General features: G+C 38.9%; 1 long non-coding RNA gene across 1 annotated transcript; it reads left to right on the top strand.

Moving 5' to 3' along the window:
* The first annotated feature begins 2955 nt into the window (after positions 1-2955).
* LOC311266773 lies at positions 2956-5599 on the top strand. The gene is made up of 3 exons (XR_014623762.1): positions 2956-3342; positions 4217-4302; positions 4413-5599. It is a non-coding gene; the product is annotated as an uncharacterized lncRNA (long non-coding RNA).
* The last annotated feature ends 473 nt before the right edge of the window (positions 5600-6072 follow it).

The raw sequence follows: 6072 nt of genomic DNA, 5'->3' as shown, positions 1-6072 counted from the left end.
TGATTATAAAAAGCTATTCAATTGCTAAATGATTTAATAATTTAAATACTACATGACACAGCTGATTGTATTATTTCAAAACATGATGCTAAATTATTTAATGCTAACAAGTGCAGTTCCAAAGTAAATTCATAATAAAGCTCCTGCCGGACCAGGTTATTCTCCTCGGGTGCTTAGTTTTATTTTGAGCTAAATCACTGAGTTAGATTTGAGTCAGGATGCTAATGATTTAATTAACTGATTAATCATTCATCAATTAGTCACCGTTAAGAATTACACCGTGTAAAAATGTATGAACCGAAGATTAGAAATGATCACAAATGTATCAAAAAGCATCCTACAATAACAGATTACAGATATTTGCTTTTCAAATATATCCAAATAAAATACAAAATACTGGTAGGAGAACATGTTTTTAATTAAAATACAAGTAATTTGTGATTTAAAAGATACAAAAAGAAATGCTATGCAAACTGATATTATTACATTTTAGCCATTTTGTTGGGCCAGTTGTTGAATAGCGACAGACTTTTAATGAAGTCATTATTTTGTGTGATTCAGTTAATTTTTCAAGTAACTTCCTTTACTTCATCTGATCTTTTGACTCTTAATGTAACTTGCTCTGCTTATGCATGAAACATGAATCAAGTCAGTGGTTAAAACAATTTTCTAATGGAAGAATTCCCAAATATCCCTATCCCATCCCTAGTTTATGGATCAAGAGCAATTAAAGTAGTAACTAAACAGCATTTACTTATCATACATCTTCACCATATCATACATGTTGCTGAGAGGTCATTTATCAGTGTTGTTTGTCCTGACCTCAGTGTGAAAATAACCCTCATAAATGGGCACTAAGAATAACAAACCTGATCTATAGTAAGAAAAGTGCATTCATGTCAGAAAAGTTTTATGTAAAGGTCTGGTTACGTCATGATGGTGGTAATTGCTACCATACAATTACTTATATAGACACAGGTGACAAATTGAGTAAGGAAAAGAATAAATGTGTTAAGAAATTGGCAAAAAGTAACTGTCACTTACAACCTTTTCCGTAAATTGAAAAAAACCTTAATTATTGTGTGAAGCTGTCTCTTAATTTGAGAGTGAAAATGACTTTAATGCCATGTAATCTAGTCCCTGAACAAGTATTAGCATGTTGTGGTCTGCTGTCACACCTGGAAATTGGCCGTTGTCCAACTGTTGCAGGGTAACTTGTCTAAAAAACCATCAGCGTCACATCTTACAGGGGAGACTGAACATCATTGCTCACTTTTGTTGCACCAGACAGATCACTGTGACATCCATGCCAGTCTTCTTCCTTATAATCTTTAGCAAAGGCTGAATTCAAATGTTTTTTCCTGAATTCCAATGAAATGACATGTCAGTGTTCCTTTACACTTTCTAGCTCAAACTACAGCTGGCAGTACCAGCCCAACAGGTAATATCCACCACGCCACCTCATACACTGTCCTCCTTTTCTCCAGTGAAAAATGATCTGGCTCCATCTCAAAACCACAATGATCAGCAACACCCATATGTTCTCTCTCTTTCATGTCTCACGGCTGTAACCACCAAAATGTATCAAACATTTGCCTCAATATAGAGGCTCTAAATTCTACCAGCCACTCGTAATCGCAACTACAGTGTTACTAAATTTTGTGTATCTTGCTTAAATAAAGTACATATTTTCATCATAAAAGTATTAATTCAATACTTATTCATTTATGGTTATACATTTTAATTAAATCTTTTCCATCACACACAAATACACAAACATAAAATACAGAAAACCAAACTGGTGCACTGTAAGTATGTGCAGTCTTTTCACATTAAACACACACACAAACACACAAAGTCTCTTCCCTGCTCTGGTTGATTGGTTGAGAGGCAGTTGCTGACCTTCCACTGTGGTTGGTAGATTGAACAAATTTGGGTGCTAATTTCTGACCCTGGCTACAACTACTACTACCATTACTACAACACTAGTTGCTATAGCACAAGCTGTGCTTTCTGTCATCTCTTGATTACTGTACTCTTAATCATGATTTTGTAGACTGATCTTGAAATAACGTGCCGAAATTATTATAAATTGGTGCAGTGTTGATCTGTTATACAGCCATTTTATCTGTGCTGCAGGCTGTGCAGGTCCACCTGTGCTGTGCTGCTCTGGTCAAAACAGCAGCTGTATCAGGACCTTTCCCAATTTCTGTTTCTGTGATGAGTTCTGCACAACAGCAGGTGACTGCTGTCCTGACTACACGTCAACCTGCACACAACGTAAGTTACACGGTTCAGTGTGTCCCACAGAATAAGATTTGAATTGTGGCAGTGGGTGGGAAAAGTCTTTTTAGGTCGTAGTGCATCACACAATGTAATAACCTGGCTTGGCCAATCCGAAAACTGGCTTCAAGGCCTGGCGCTCTTCCTGGTGGGCTTGATCTCGACAATGAGGCCAGCCGTCTTCTTTACAGAGGAAGTTCTGGTTAAGCCATTAGCGTTAAATACTTCTCCTCCTCTTCTTTATTGGTTTTACCAGCAGACTAAAAAACACACTGCCATCCACTGTATCGGAGTATATAACATCATGCTTTTCACTGACAGCTGCACAGTCTTGTGATTGAGGTTTTAAGATTTATGGTGCAAATCTTTCTTTCTCAACAACAGCTTCTACTGTTGCAACACCAGGAGGACCCACCACAACAAGCAGCAGTGCTGGGCCTACATCTACACCAGCAACTTCATCATCCACAGTCACCTCAGCAACAGCACCCGATACAACACCTGCAGTGTTGAATGTGAGCTCAACCTCGGCCTCCATATTGTCTGCCACTACAGCAACAAGCCAAACAAGCATCTGTACGTCTACACCAACAGATAACAGCACAACTAACAGCAATACTACCTCCACACGAGCAGATATTGGAACAACTTCATCATCCACAGCCTCTAATACAACACAGCCAAGCACAACAAACAGTAGTATATCTACACCAGTAGATGTCAGCACAGCATCAACTACAATCTCTACTTCTCCAGCACCCTCCACAATAAACAGCACTACTTCCTCTACGCAAGCAGATGTCAGCACAACTTCAGCATCGCCAGTCTCTCTTACTACAGTGCACAAAATATCTACATCAACGAGTACAAGCCCATCTTTGTCGACCACGCTCTCTTCAACGACAACGCCCAGTACAACAAGCAGCAGAACAGCAGTAGTAGATGGGAGCACAACCTCAGCTTCCATAACGTTCCCTACTACAGCATCGAGCAAAGAAAGCATCAGTACTACATCTACAACATCAGATGGCCTCACAACTTCAGCACCCACAGCTCCAGGTTGGTCAATATGATCATTTCTGCTGTAGCAGTAGCTATTTCCAAAGTATTCATTCTTCAAGTTGTTCTTTATGTTAACTGTTATAACAGATTTTATGAAATCTATGTTAACAAAAGATTATATTACATGCACACCTGGTGAGCACTGCCTCTGGGAATAACCTAATCTTTTTCCTGCATGCCTCAAGAAAGCTAATCACCAATCACTGCCATCACATTTTGGTACAAGCATGCTGCATGCTTCACAGACACTGATGAAATCAACTCCTTGAGTACTGAAATTTGATACTGAATGACTAGACATTTTTAGATACTCGACAATATCAAGGCAATTTGGTCAGTTCCCATTAAAATTATTGAAGCTTGATACGTAGCCCTAATTGTGAGTCAACCCAGGCAAGACCTCTAGTTCCTGGATTAAAGATTCCAGAGAACATGGACTGTTGACCTTACCCCCCTTTTCCTACAGCGATAGGGTTAAGATCATAAACTGCAGTACCTTATAGGCCCAGAGGAGTTATAAGTTACAAGTTACAAGTTACGAAGAAGTAAATTCTCAACCTGTGGGAAACACTGGTGTGCATCAGGGTCTCAGCCAACAATGATCCTCAGTTTGGCTCGCTCACTTAACACCTCAGACATTTGACAGTTTCATTGTCCTCATAGCAGGAACAACACTGGCAGACACTAGTACAACTCTGGATGCTAGTAGTGTCACGTGTTCACCAGCAGATGGAAGCAAATCTAGAGTTTTGAAGAAAAACACAGAATCCAGGACCATCACCAGTAACCACACACTCAGTGGCATGTACTTTGGGGATGTAGTTAACAGTTTGAATGAAGTACATTTCTATTTTCACCTTTCTTTTTTCAGATGGCCAAACACTGACTGTTCACCTAAAAGTTTCTGTTTTAACCAATAACAAGGAAAAGAGTGCGCTGTCGGAGGCCTTATCTAATGTAAATACAAACCTTCAAATATACATCAAGCAGGAACAGTATCACGTAAATTAGCGTTAAACACACCTTTGACACTCATCTCATCAATGAATGTCTTCTCTCTCTCACAGTTTGTATCCCAGACACTACTGCAGGACTGTGAGGGCTGCACTGCGACTATCAGAAGCATCAAACCCACCTGAGAAACAGCTAATTGAAGCATCGGTGTGGTTACAGCTGATCTGTGACAGAAGACTGCACAACTCTCATTAACAATGGAATCAACTCTTTAAACTGTTAAAGATCAGTGCATATTTCAAGCCTCATACAATTACATAAAACCATAAAGATATGCAACATTTTCTGACGAGAGTTAACTGTTAGAGGCTGGGCAGCCAAAAACAGATCGAGGCAGTGTCATTTGGCTGGACAGGGTCTACAAGTGGTATTACCACATTTAAAACGAGGATAATTGGTCAAGAGTTGAATTATGCAGAGGCAGTTCTGGCCCACCTCATTAAACGAGTCCAGTAGAATTATAGTCCTGGTAGGATTCATATCAAATCCTTGTCAATGAATGATTTATTTGGCTGAGAGAGAGTTATACCATGAATTAATCAACATTATGTGGTTTATTTTCTTCCCGCAGAGATCATTCTACCACGCTTATACATGAGGAAGATGGGGGGTTTGTGTGGAAACTTTGACAGAGACAAGGGGAATGACTGGATGAAGCCAGATGGCAGCAGGGCCAGGAACGTTCGAGAGTTTGGAGAGAGCTGGAGAGTGTGAAATCAGATGGATGTAAGGATGAGGCATGGCACTTAAAAAATACCCTACAGAGTTTTGACTACTAGTAGAAACGTTATTGTGTTAGTTTACAAGAAGACTCCACACCGCATGACGAATGGCAATGATGTCCGAATTCCTTGCACCTACATTATTCTGGGATTATCCATTGTTTCAAGAATCTGATGTCAAGCGTTCAAGTTTATTTTTAAGTGGTTTCTCATCTCTTAGAAATCTGTAACATATTTTTTCAAGAAATCTTTGAACTCTGTGATAATATAACAGACTCACTGTTTGTGTCATTGCCATGCATAGTATTTATTCTTAGAGCTGTGCATCTACTGTAAATCTGTCTTATGCAGCAATGGCTTCATTAAAACAAAACATATGATATGGTATGTTTCATAATGATTATGCATGACTACAAATGGTTTTTGTTTCACTATCTGACACTGTTCCAAAATAAGTTTGATGTGCAATAAATGCTTTACCTTGTTGCATTGCTCAAATAAATATGCACTGTGGTTGAGTTTGTGTCGCCATTAGTCTAGTGCTTTCAGTCTCAAGTGAAGCGACAACAACATTCTTGAAATATCTGCAGACTGAGTGTGTTACCCATTAACTATTACATAACATCCGCAACATGATCCTGTTTAGACAAGGAAGTTATTTTTTTTGCACCAGTAAGATTATGCTTGCCAGGATTGTACCTGTGGGTGTGTGTGTGTTTGAAAATGTCTGTTATGTTCATACGCATAAATAAATAATTCCTAGTTAGACTCAGCAGCCACATTCAGTCATGGATCGGTTTGCATTGTACTTCTTTCTCCTGTCGGGGTTGCTACCTCTCTATTATGGTGAGTGAAACATTATCCCATTTAATATTGAACGGTTTAATTAAGCAAAGTTATGACATAATTATCAAATTATATACAATTGTGTTTAACAGATTTAAGATAGATGAAGAACAAGGCTGATGAACACTCATTTGACTAGTAAGCT

Source organism: Pagrus pagrus (genome assembly GCF_965226575.1).
Source record: "Pagrus pagrus genome assembly, chromosome: 12".
NCBI classification, from domain to species: Eukaryota; Metazoa; Chordata; class Actinopteri; order Spariformes; family Sparidae; genus Pagrus; species Pagrus pagrus.
The sequence above is the reverse complement of the archived record's forward strand: the minus strand, read 5'-3'. Positions and strand labels throughout refer to the sequence as shown.